Here is a 13,406-nt window from a genome sequence, read left to right on the forward strand (position 1 = left end):
TTGGGATCACAGTTGTCCTGCTTCTCTTAAGGCATTGGGGCAGTCTCCCATTGTACAGTGTGGCATTGAATAGGTCTGCCAGTTTTTTGCCTTTCTTATCCCATCATAGAAGAGTATTCCTCCTAATGCCATCAGGTCCAGACGCACTGGCCTGGCACATTCTCTATACTGTCCTTAACACTTTTGCAGGAGATAACGGAGGGAAGAATGGGTGGCTGTCAGTGTCTGAGAGAGACACAAACTGTCCAAAGCCCTTGAAATTGATGCATGTTTCCCAGATTTTTTGTATGTACCAGTGACCAGTTGACAATCAATCTGACAAGTCAGATTATCCATGCTATCCAACACCCATCTCACTGCAGAGCCTGATTTGTCCTATATTTAGTCTGCATGTTCTTGTATAAGTCTCTTGTTCTTTTTGAGGCATTTACCTGTCACCCTGGGAGGTCTCATTGCTCTCCACATGCACTGGCGAGTGCTTTTCTTACACAGCTTTCTAATCAACCCTTGCACATATTGGTTGATTGCCTTGGGGGAGGAGGAGTGTGGTGGGATGCCATCCGCACTGGCAGCTATTTTTCGACTCCCCTCAAGGTGCTTTTTCACCTGGGCAGTTGTAGACCTATGCAGGAGTTCCACTACAAGATCTGGAAGTGACATTGCACCTTGTGTCACAGCTGTGGGGGACTTGTTAGCAGCTTTCTGTACTAGCTTCCTCAGGCTCTTGCATTTGGTACGAATCGGCAAGTCCACCACAACTTTGTCGAGAAGGCCTGGCGTTCTTCCTTTGCTACTGAATAGCTGCATTAAAGAGCAAGACCTCTGCTTGGGTCCACCGGACATTCTTGGTGACGCTCTGTGGTTTAGATTGCGACCTGCTTACATATACTGCTAGGTGCTTTCTCCTCTGGTGGTTGGACAGGCAAATGTCACAGGCATGCAGTATCTACATATAAAGAATTTCTTGCTCAACAGGTGTGTGATCATCACATAGTTTATATATATGTATATATATAAACTATATATATATATATATATATATATATATATATATATGCCATAATTCGACAGCCAGTAGATGTGCTCTCTCTGGCAGCCATCAGCACACCTGTAGTGACACAACTTTAATAAATATGCAACCCTGTCTCCTAGAAATGGCATTTATATATGACTAAATTGTTTTCCCAGCTATCTGGATTATGTTCCCAGGCATTTTGTCATTATGTTGAGAGAAAATGTAATTCAGCCTGCATTACAATTCAATTTAGTCATATGAATGTAATTTCTAGGAGACAAGGTTGAAATATGGCAGTGCTGTTACACTGTATTCTATGACTGCAGACACTCAAGGTCAAAAGTGAAATGTAAAGTCAAAGTTTCCAATTAAAAAATAATTAATCATACACAAAGAAATAAATTTGACTTAAGTCAATATTAATTGATATTTTGACAACTTTGGGGCAGCACAAAAAGCTGTAAACACAACATTGACACAACATATAAGGTATACCTTATAAACCTTATAAGGTGATAATATATAAACAAACACAGTTATTATATACAGTACATCAGACACTGATCCACATTAGCATTCATTTGTTGCCCAATTGATGAATGTAAGTCCAATGTACACTCTCCTTTAAGCTCTGTTTTGGTCTCCACCAACTCATGAGAAAAATATCTGTCTCCATAACTGCTGAATGCTCCACTATTTTCATTGTCTCTAACTTTGTGTGTCTGCTGTTTGGTGCTGGGTAGGTTGTGTACAGTGGGTTTATCAGTGCTTTTCATTGAAAACAGCTGCCCGCTGCTGCTGGAAACCAGACTGATGAGAGTGGATAGGCTCAACTAAAACAATTAATAAATTTAAAAAATGATTACAGCAGCTATAAAGCTTTTTAGAATGACAAATGCTTTAGAAAACATACCATTTCAGAACATTAATTTCAATTGTTAAATTTCTAACAGCAGTATTTCTGTGTTCATAGAATAGATATTTATCCAAACAGTAGGATTGGTGATTTTGTATTCACAACCTCCCGATGAAATAGGCTACAAAAGCATTATATTTAGACACTTAGGGCCAAATCCAGAAAAGGATTGTGCGGCTTTTGCAGCCGCTAAATTGGTGCAAATGAGACAAAAGGATAGCGTGTAATTCACAGAGCACCCGCAAAGGGTGAAATTCACTGCAAACTGCGTTGCCAAGCAAATAGCATCATGGGACGCTGGTGCATTTGCATGTATGTAAATTAGCTAATATTCATACATGTGGTGCAGAATTGGCCCCTTTCTATGCAAATAAGCATTGTTGTAAAAACCATCTAATTCACAAAGACCAGCACAAATTGCCACACACAGTTAGAGTGGTGCTATTAATGTCTTCAGAGAGTTGGTGTTAACTATGCTCACACTAACTCCTCTCACTCTCTTTCTGTCTCTCTCTCTCTCTCTCTCTCTCTTCAAATCTTCAAGCTTTTGAGGCTTGAATGATATTGAATTGATATGTGATGATATCAAGGGCAAAACCTTCAGTCAGACAATGAGGGAGAGTCAAGTGGGTATGGGGTGGTAGGCTTATCTCGGACTTTCAGCTACTTAAAAATAAAAATCTCCTGACAGTGCTGATGGAGCTCAGGATTCATCCATAAGCGCTGCTTTATTACAAACAATTCTACTGTATAAACCTGAATCTGTGTGTGACATCTGACCTGTGTAGATGTGTAACAGAACACAGAACATTAATAACCATCAGATCCTGACCTATCTGGTGTTAATGGAGTTACTGTTGCTGTGCCACGTGTGGTTTGTGATTTTGGAGAGCTCTGTATGTGCACCTCTGCTAATTAAAGACATGGAATTTGAGGCTTTTGTGCTCTCTGCAGTTTTCACTATGGACCAATCTGTGTGCTGTAATGTGGAGAAAAGCCTGAAACACTGGAAACTGCTCTATTCACTCAATAAGACGCAAAACAAGGGCAAACTGCACTCAGCTGCAAAACTTCATGGGCATGTTTGCACTGGCATATCATTAGCGTAAAACCTTTTGTGAATAGGTCCTTAAAATGGGGCAGATTGCAGGTGCAAATGCTACGCAATTCACAGTGCTATTAGCGGGCGGGATCCATTCTCGGTGGATCTGGCCCTTACTGTATTATATTTGCATATATTTTTTAAATGACACTGAATAGAATGACTCATGTAATGCAAAAGGGTAATAATGCTGATCTCACTGAGAATCAACAGACCAGTTTTCAGATTTTGACAGATTTCAGCTCCTTGTTTAGGTTCAAAGGACTGTATGGTTTAATCTTTGTGACACACTCCAACCCTTCCGTATGTAAATATGGTTAAGACAGTTCCACCTTATGATCTCACTGAAGCTAGTGTATTGAACAGATGCTGAAGTAATTAAGTGAAGAACACTGAACGTCTGGCAGAGCATAGAGGGCCAGGTATTGTTTATAGGAGTTGCTCAACCAAACTGGAACTAAAACAACAGTAAATATTGGACTGTTGAGCACATGACTGGTCTATTGGACACATGACTCCACTGGGATGCTCATGTTGCTCTGTGTACTGGATGTTTACATATAGGCAACTGTTTGGTAACACATTAGACATACCAACTTGGTAATCCATTAGTACATCAACACTCATTACTGTGAGAGTGTTTTCAAATATTTCTGCAGCCTTGTGGTCAAACATTGCAGAATGCAGTTTAATAAATCCTTTTTGAAGTGGAGCCAGTCTTGTCTGGGTTGGATTTAGCCAAATTAAGGGGCCAGTATGTTTCAAACTAAGTGCTTGTTGGATTGTTGAACAGCACTGAATCCTCCTCTTCCCACAGCTTCCCAATGTAGAAATATGAGGTCTGTTTCCAACAATTTCTGTGACTGCGAAAACAGACAATCCAATAATCATATCCACTTTGCTCAGAGATTGGCCAGGTGTGTGGAAATGTGACAGTAAGCAGGGTTTTAAAATCTCTCTTTAAAATCTCTTTTGTTTTAGCTTGTACAATGTATCATTTTTTGCATGTACAACTACAACTAATACACATTTTGATCACTGTTGTTTGCATAAATGCTATTAAAAGTAGCATTCTTATAAGTAATATTAGCAGAACAATTTCAAGTCTAAGTGGTTAAGCGGTTATTTTAAAACTTCCCTTGTGAGTTTTTAACCTTTAAGGCATGAAAATGGTCAGATTCAAACTCTTTAGATACAGCACTTTCCAACCCTCCACCCATTACACACACACTCAGAAGTTATATTATAAAACCAGTGATTATGTTTTATTTTGTGTTTTATTTTTTTTTAAACCAAAGCTTTGTGGGTCGTTATTCTAATTGTCAAAGCCGTAGGCCTGTTCTGTACATCGCTGTGATAACTCCAGTACATTATCATTCGGTGCCACCATGGGCACCCATTAATAAGCACCCATAAACACTCTCATCATAATGCATGTGGAACCCCAGCCCAATCCTTACTGAAAATGAACAAGGATCTGATCTGGGATTCGGAGGCCTAATTCATCCCTTTAGTGGCAATGGGCGAGCCTCAGCCGGCTAGGCTGGGGAGCATCATTTATGCTAACAGGGCCTGTGGAGACTCAGCCAAAAAAGAGGGGAAATATCATTAACATAATGCTTCATTTACATACCAATCCTAGCATCCACACAAAGACACACACATAAACACATGCATACACACATGCACGAATACACATACTTTGTGTTGGTTTAGGAGTGGATTTAGTCTTACCACACTCACACATGTACTCATGCACATGTGCATTCATGTACATGCTCACACATATGCATACAACCATGTACAATATATATATATATATATATATATATATATATATATATATATATATATATATATATATATATGTTTGTATTTGTATGTGTATATATATATATACACACACATATATACAGTATATATTCTCTGCACAAACACATACTGTAGATGGACACACGTGCAGATACACACACACAAATACACAGTCATTGTGAGTAGAGCAGACAGCGGTGGGGGTTGGATCGGGGTTCAGTCCCAGCTCTTTGTTTGATGCCTGTATGGCTGTGGCTCCTTTTAATGAGCTCTAATGGCAGTCCAGAAGGATTCTAATTAATCTGCACACACACAAAAGGCCTGTCTCTTCCTCTCTGTCTCTCTCTCCCTCTCTGTCTCTGTTGACCTCTCTCTCTCTCTCTCTCTCTCCTCTCTCCTCTCTCTCTCTCTCTCTCTCTCTCTCTCTCTCTCTCTCTCTCTCTCTCTCTCTCTCCCTCTCTCTCCTTATCCCCCTCCTACTTCCATGCACTCCATCTCCAGCTTTTGAGAATCCTCCCTTTCTTCCCTCCCCAATCTGTGGTGGATATTAAAACCAAGGCATGTATGTGACAGGAGGTGAAGGCCATAAGGGGAAAAATGGATGATTTAATTGCACCAAAGATGGCTATTATTATGAGATTGCAAAAGCTATTTCCAACAGCACCAGCAGCCAGGAGTCATCCAAGACCCCCTGTCACCCACCATCCCCCAGTCTTAAGTGCCCAATGTTCAGCTAGCAAAGGTCTTGCCACTGTTGTCACCACTCCCCAAATGAAGACACTAATGAAAGGTTTGACATTCGCTCTATGGCCCAGTAGCTCCATCAAGATTCCCCCTTTTACTGGTAAATCTACTTCATTCTTATTACACTAGCTTTGAGCTAAGCTCTTGAATAACCAAGAGGCTGACATTAGCAATCAGAGGGATGGTTCTAAACAATGACTCAAACAACCCTTTGATGATACTGAAGATCCCACTATGGTTCTTAACAATGTTATGTATAGCATTTAAATATTTTTAAACACCATGAACACCTGAAAGGATAATTTCAGTTATTGCAGAGTTAAATCCTGAGATATGGGAACATGGCTGCAGATGATGATGCTCAGACAGAGCTAGAAATACAGTCACTCAATCAGGGGGTTAAACAAACCTTCAGCTTAGAGAAAACAAGGTTGGGCACTTGATTTTGTATCCGATCTGTCAGTTGAGTGCACATACAGTGTTCCTCTGCAATGAAGGATTATTTTCAGTTTTACCTCCAAAAGTGGTGGTTTAGATAGTCTGGATAAACTGTCCAGTTGTTTGACTGTTTGACTTTGCAATAGCAATGTTGCTATTAATTTGGTGAGTACAATGTTACCATAACCAATACATGAAGACTAAAGGTGTGTTCAGAAAGAAAGCAAAGCAAATTTTTGCGTTGTGTCATTCACACAATTTCAGTTTCTGGACTGTTTGTGAAGTCCGTGTTGATTCGCCTCAGCCACTATATCGACTGTACAGACTGTAGATGTAAGCTAGCTAGAAACAGACACACTGGCCGTGTGTGGAAATGTGTCTGTGTTCAGCTCAGCTTCTGACTAATCTTAGAACTTACAAGAAATTCAAATTCCTTCTTCCATTTCCCTCCAGCTTCTCTCATTTTTTCTCATCAGTGTACATTCATTATTAGGTTCATAAAGTTCATAAATCTGAACTTTTTTGCTTAAATTGAAATGTTATGAACTTGCATGGATGCAATTTCACATCTAACTGTGCCAACTTGTGCAAAATGTGCTTTCACTTGTGTTTTCCCATTGACTTTTTATGTAGTTGCACTTGTCTTTCACTACTACACCTACAGCCACACACAGCTCTGTGAGGCTGTACTCAGGCAAAGCAGTGCTTTGAGCTAAATGTTCAGCATGCTAATATGTGTACAATGATGATCGATACTTGAGACTTGAGACTTCCTTGTCACATCCTGCCAGGACTTTCTGTATGTGTTGGGATTTTTAGTGTAATTCCTGTTTTATTTTGAAATGTTTTCTTCTTGTGTTTTGTTACCTTTTACTTCCTGTGTTTTCCTGCTTTTGTTGATTACCTCCTATGTTTCACCTGTGTCTTATTTCACTCACCTGTGTTCAGTTTGTAATCATTCCTTGTGTATTTAAGTCCAGTTTTCAGTTCAGTTTTTGTTGAGTTCTCTGCTTCTCTGGTCAGTTATCCTTGTTCCGGTGTCTCAGTCTTTTGAGTTATTCAATAAACATTCTGCATTTGAGCCTGCCTGATAGACAGTCCAGTATTTGTATTTGTATCTGTACTTGTTGAGGCAGCAAAGTTATTTGTATTTGTATTTGTATTCGAATAAAAGTGGAAAGAGGCTTAAAAATCCTGTTTTTGTTTTTATTACACTTTTAATTTTAGAAAATTAAAGTGTTGCTGTCCCTAGATGCTGGAATCCATGCCATTTAAATTTTATTTGACGTTTCTGCTGCTTTTGATACGGTTTTGATACAGTGAAAATACTTACAATCTTCAGTCTCTTTAAGTTGTCTTAAGGATGTTAGATGCTGGATGGCCAAAAATGTTGTTCAGCTAAATGAAAGTAAAACAGAAGTTCTTATTATCGGTCCTGAACATGTCCCTACTGGTTTAGCCAGTTCTCTGGGGTCTCGGTCCTCAAATTTGTCCTCAATTTTCATTTCAGATTCTTTTATTTCTTTTCAAAGCTCCAAATGGTCTGACAACAGTCTACATCTCTGATCTCTTCAGTCTATATTCTGTATCCAGACCCCTCAGATCCTCTGCAGTTACTTCTCTCTGTCCCACATTCTCAGTCAAAATCCAAAGGTGACTGAGCTTTTTCCATTGCTGTTCAGTTTCCCCCTCTGCCAGGTCTTCCCCATCTATCACCACTTTTAAATCCCAGCTAAAGACCCACCTTTATAAAACTGCCTTCTATTCCCCTTCCATCCTTTTTAAATATCATGATAAAGTTTTTAACTTTGTAGATACAAGTATTTATCAATTTATTTTTTGTTTTGTTTTAATTATTTAATTGAATCTTAAATTTCTCTGTAAAGCACTTACAATACAAATATTAACTTAAATCTACATTTATCCATCAGCCTTTAAAAACCCACAGTGTATCATTCAAACCCTGACACACACACACACACACACACACACACACACACACACACACACGGACTTCACACATGGACAGCATGATAGTGGAGTCAGTAATCTGAAACTGAATTGTCTTCCTGGAAAGCCTCCCTCTCTTCCTATGGGACATCTCCACTCTCCAGCTCCGCAGGTTCACCTGGGGACGTAAAGGAACCTCATCTTGGTAATGTTAACTGTAGAATGTAGGACTGGAGGGAGACAGGGTTCACATAGTCTTACTTTTTTTGAAAAATGGAGTTTAAATAGTGGTTTAACATTTTCTATTTCTATTTACATCCCTAAAAGACAACTAAAGCTTCATCAGCATCCTTTGGTAAACAGCAAACCATTTCCTGATGACATTTGCACAATGGAAGCTTACATTATACCATGCAATTACAAAATTTGGCAAGTCATGTCTTATGAAACCTTTCTCATTCTCAGGGATAAGATCTCTGTAGGCAACATCAAGAGATGCTGGACATTGTAGTTATTCGGCAAAGCACAAATAGTGTTTTTTTTTTTTGTTTTGTTTTTTAACAAATATTTGTTTCATACAAATATTTTAAAAAATATTTGTTTCTGGGAAGAAAAAAAACCCATGTCAAATACCAAGCAATAATTGCCTTTTTAAGTTCTTCCCTACACATTACACAGTGTGCTGTCTCTGTGTTATGGGTGTATAAATAAGTAGAGGTCTGTCTGCAATGAGCCGATGAGTAAAGTTTTAGTTCAGTTGTCAGCGCAGTCATCTATGATCTGGGAGACTCAAGTTGGAGATCTGGTGTGGGACCTCCTTCATAAGATTAAATTAAGTTAAGTTTATTCATGAACACTTATTGTAACACTTTAATTTTCTAAAATTAAAAGTGCAATAAAAACAAAAACAGGATTTTTAAGCCTCTTTCCACTTTTATTTGAATACAAACACAAATCATTTTGCTGCCTCAACAAATGTAGATACAAATACAAATACTGGGCTCTCTGCACATCCCTAGTACTTACACCATTCTTACATATTGCAGCACACATTGTTATATTGCCCCTGCATTAGTCTGGCACATCCATCATGGCTTGGTGGTCTATAATATTTTGGCCACCTCTCCTGCCTTTCACCAGATTGAAATCAGCCTCATCCACGAACAAAAGGGTGTGAGGGATTTCATTTCCTTCCAGTTCCATTATTCTCTATAATACAGTAAACATCAATTTTAATGTAAAATTGTACAGTTATATACTGTAAGTATCAACAGGCCATAATGAAAGAAAACCCATAACACTGCACAATATACTACTGTATAGTGCACACCACGGCTTTATCTGTATATACTGGTACCACAGCTCCTTCTCTCTGTCACAGTTTCTCTCAAATGGTACCTTGCAGAGTTGTTTCATGGTCATCTGATGTCTCTTCAACACTCTGTCTATTGTAGAGATGCTGACAGAGTTGATATTTTGATAGACACCACTGTCCTCTAAGATTGCACTCTGGATCTCTCTCAATCTAATAGCATTATTTACTGTCATCATGCTGCAGCTCTCTTGCTCTTGCTGAGGTGTAAAAACTGCTCTTCTGCCATTAGCACAAGGTAGTTGTTCAGAATTATTGGAATTCAGAAATAGATCATATTACTGTATTTGTACTGTAATGCACTGAAATGTGCTGTACAGTGCAGTATGAGTTTCAGACATGCATTGACTTTTAGTTACTGTATTGCTGTAACTGGAATACTATAACATGAATAATTACAGTATTGAGTGAGTACATACCTGTTTTCCCTGCGGAATGTTTGGATAATTGAAGACACACTAGATGGGTTTACATTAGGCTGCACTTAGTGACCAGCCGCTGCCACTGTAAGGCCATGCTTAATTACATGGCCTTTCATCTGGGACAGTTCTATGTCATTGTACTCTTACTCCTCTTCCTCTGTTTTGCTGTCTTCCCCTCCCTACACCACTAAACATCCTTACTCCTCTTCCTCTTCCTCCTGTTCCATGAACAGGCAGTTGCCTCTGTTCATTGTTTACCTGTTTACCAGGTTCCTCCGTGTTCAGAAATTGCAGTGATTCTTTTGCAGCCAAGGTCTATAAATATGTTTGACAATAACCGTACTCATGAATAGCACCTGTCATCAAACTTGACAGGATGTGTGATTGGTTGATGTAGGATTTGATTTGATTACTTACACATTGAAATAATTCCTACGTGTTTTGGAGAGACCACTATTCGAGAAACACAATCAGTTTTGATAAGCAAGACATTTGGTAATTGTGCAAATTGTAGACAATTGTATTTATTCATTTGCATAGATGTGCCAAAACATTTGCAATTTGTCTAAAATAATAAGAAATTCAAATCTATTTTTGGTGTGGACATTTTCACATGTTACTTTGAAAATATCCATTATCATTTGAGAATTGGGCCAAAGCAACTAGGAAAAAACTGTAATATGCCTTTTTGAAAGATAGTCTTGTTTGAGGCAAATAAATATAACTATTTCAGAATAATAGTATTCAGACATTATTTGTGCAAAGCCAGTTGCTTGGTAGGCGATCATGGTGGTACTACATGTGGCCAATAAGAGATTTATGACTCAACTGTAACATAATATAAAGAAATCCATCATGAGCGGATGTCAGCTCAGGCTGAAAGTAGAATAAACTGTTGGAAACCCAGTGTTCAGATCCGTCTGAAGCTGGTGCTTTTTGCACACAGGGATTACTTCTACATACGTTTACCTCGTTATTTGACACGTTGGCCACTTTTAATATGAACATCTGACATTGTGACATTATATATATGACTGAAAATAAGTAAATGCATAATAGGTTCTCTTTAAGGAGTTCCAAGTTTACAAAGTGCACTTCTTGTTAGTCATTCAAGGAAGTCGGCTGAATCTGTCCACGTGCCTTTCTATATCCAATCAAATCCACACTGTAAACACCACAATGTTGCAAGTTGTAAGTTAATGTTAAGAACATTATTTACATGAAAAAGCATTTGTTTTGTTTGTAAAAATAAAAAACATTTTATTTACATGTATTTACATGGGGGAAAACATTCAGCCAACAAAATGGTGACTGTGTATTCTGTCTTTGTTACAGTTTTCACTCTGTCTGTATAAGATGGTATAAAGAGCCACAGTAAACAGCAAGTAAAGCTTACTACCACTCAAGTCATCATTTTGCAAGCAAGAGTTTAGCTAGTTGGATAGCTGCAGTTCCTGTAGTAAAGTAGCCCCTGTAGCAACAAGATTGTATCTGTTTGGTTCTCTGTCTGTTTACAGATACCACAGGAAGCTGTGCTGACTGAGTGACTTGGCATTTCAGCCAGTGATGATGTAGTCCTTCTTTTTGCTAGCGCTAAAGACACAAACCGATCTCCCACAAACACTGAGCTGACTTGCTTCCAAACTGCTGCATTCTTTAGCCAAAAAGAAATCATCTTAATTTTATACACCACACAGTACAGACAGTACACAGTATACAGGCAACATATTAAAATATACCCAGTTTTCTTACTGGATTATGGTGAAGTTGGTAGTCAAATACAAGCAGAAAAACACTTCCAGCTGGTGAAGCAGCGGGGTAAGGCGTCATGTTATATGGTGGGTACGCTATGCACTGTACTGCACAACTACTTCCATGATGAATGGGTCTATCACAGGCCAAAGCCAGAAATCAGCATTAGTGTGTGTTTGTGTGCATTGTTGTGTGTTTGTGTAAGTTCTGTTGAACGGTGTGTGTGTGTGTGTGTGTGTATGTCCTACAGTGGGCGTAGGACAGTGGTCTTAACACCAGACAGATTAGAAAACCGATTTCCTGGAGATGCTGACACACACACAAAGACTTTTCTTCATTTTTCACTCATTACACTTGAGTCTGAGCTGGCTGTTTTTTGCGGTGTTATTTGTGCGGCAGCAGAGGCTGGCGGCCCGCACTGTGTCAAGGCTTGTTAGGGGGTTTAGCTTCTGGTAAACAATGAAGCCACAGCTCAGAGGGATAATGCTGTACTAATGGTCGACCGGCAGTTGAACATCTAAATCTTCCTTCAAATGTTGACTAAAGAAATGTCACTATTTTATCCCATATCTCAAGCTAAACGCAGACAGTAACAGTATATTAGTGAACAGTTGAGTGAATGATCTGCTGCTCTTAAGTGGAGAGCACAAATACGTAGATGTGCAAATGCAAATGCTAATGCAAGGTGAGCAGGAACGTTCTGTTCAAACACTGAGGAAAGGCAGTCTGTTGTGTTACCGCAGAGCACAGTCATTTGGACACTAAACACTAACCTTGAGATAGATGGGAACTACACCCGTAGCCATGGTAACTGTACACAACAACGATGGTGTCAGTTGTAGTCTCAAAATGTTTAGAAGACATACAAGTAAAACATGCATGACAAAATATATAATATCTTTAGTTTTTGTTGACCCAAACTAAAAAATGACAAACATTTGACAGAAACTATTGTGTCAGTTTGTTAGGCACTAGTGTGGAAAAACAGCAAAAATTCTTTAAGGCTGTATGAATGAAACCTTGTCTGACTCGGTGTCTTGTGTGACTCACTCCAGGACTACGTCCTGCAGTAGAAGTCTGTATACATGGACTGTTGGTCCCTTGGAAGACACACTGCCTGTGGCTGCTGAATGACTGGGGTTTATGTAATGTAATTGTGTTTGCTGAATGCATACAGGATGAGCTGTGCTGTGTGTGAACGTGGGCATGGACAAAGACATGGCATGACAAAGTGATACAGTATGTAGGCGTGTTGGTACATGAATATTTATCTTCATCTATCTGTGGACTGTATGCTGTAATCATTTGTCTGGCCTGTCTTTGGATGTATCATGCCCTCCATTTACAGGTGTGTGTCTCTCATGTGTGACAGCCTGTGACAGACACAAATACAGACAGATAGCAGTAAGCTATAATATATCTGTTCATAGCAATAAAGCCAGTCATGGTTGAAGGTTGTCCCATCTTTTCACAGGGGCAGGAGTGGTCCACAGGAAGTAGGCTTGTGACTCTTGGGTTGTGGGTTTGAATCTCTGCACTGACCAAAAGTAGAAATGTTATGTCTCATAAAGTCTGTGTAAAGGAAAATCAGAGATTTCTTTTTAAACACATTATACATGTTAGAAAATAAATTGCTGAAAACATGAAAAGACTGTGAACTATGTAGTATTGAATTGTGGAGTTAGAACGTTAAACTGTTTTTCACTATTTCTGTTTTCAGGATTTTTTGGGTGGGCCTGAAATGGTAACTCAATGACACAGAGGGATTACTAGCATGACCCTTCCCCCACTATATAAACACTATAGTGCACATACTCAGTTACTATTTTTACACTGGGTAGTTTTACAAACTTTCATCAGAGACAATTGGGATTCACTTCGGT

The sequence above is a fragment of the Thunnus albacares genome, chromosome 21, assembly GCF_914725855.1.
Source record: "Thunnus albacares chromosome 21, fThuAlb1.1, whole genome shotgun sequence".
NCBI classification, from domain to species: Eukaryota; Metazoa; Chordata; class Actinopteri; order Scombriformes; family Scombridae; genus Thunnus; species Thunnus albacares.